This window comes from Mesitornis unicolor, unplaced genomic scaffold (assembly GCF_000695765.1).
Source record: "Mesitornis unicolor isolate BGI_N332 unplaced genomic scaffold, ASM69576v1 scaffold21154, whole genome shotgun sequence".
Classification (NCBI taxonomy): Eukaryota; Metazoa; Chordata; class Aves; order Mesitornithiformes; family Mesitornithidae; genus Mesitornis; species Mesitornis unicolor.
In genome coordinates, this window is record NW_010182294.1 from 1 (window position 1) to 635 (window position 635).

The window sequence follows — 635 nt, forward strand, 5'->3', positions numbered from 1 at the left end:
GGTGTTTTAAGGAGGGCGGGGAGATGGGGGGGAAATACCCCCAGAAAGGGCATTTTAGAAAACTATTAATAATTTTCTAGAAATGTTTAATTTTTAAACAAAACGTTAATTTTATAATTTATGATATATTAATTTTATAATCTTTTCGATTTTTTAAATAAATTTTGCGCATTTAAAAATTTATACATCTGAGGTATAGCCAAAAAAGGGGGGAAAAAATGAGGAAAAAAAAAAAACCCCTGAGCGTGTGCATTTGCAAGAAGACAGCAAACACTGAGAAGAATTGAACACTTTACAGAGCATCAATAAATATTTTCATTTGGGAGCGCAGCAAAATTCCAGGAAATGCCTGATCCACGCACGACGTTCTCTCCACTGAGACCTTCAGGAATTTCCAGTCACCGTTGCTTTGCAGATGGGGAATCTCAGAGGGTGGTGAGGGAGGAAGATGGGACAGGATGGAGGCGAACCAGGGGGTGAACCCCTCTGCTGGTGAATCTGTTCCCCAGAAGCAGCTGCGTGCTCTGGAAAACTTCAGGTTTGTGCACTCTTTGGCTTCAAAAGGCTGAATCTGTTTCTTTTTTTGGGAAAAAAAACCCCATAGCAGGGAGATCAAGGTGCCCAAAGGCGCCAGG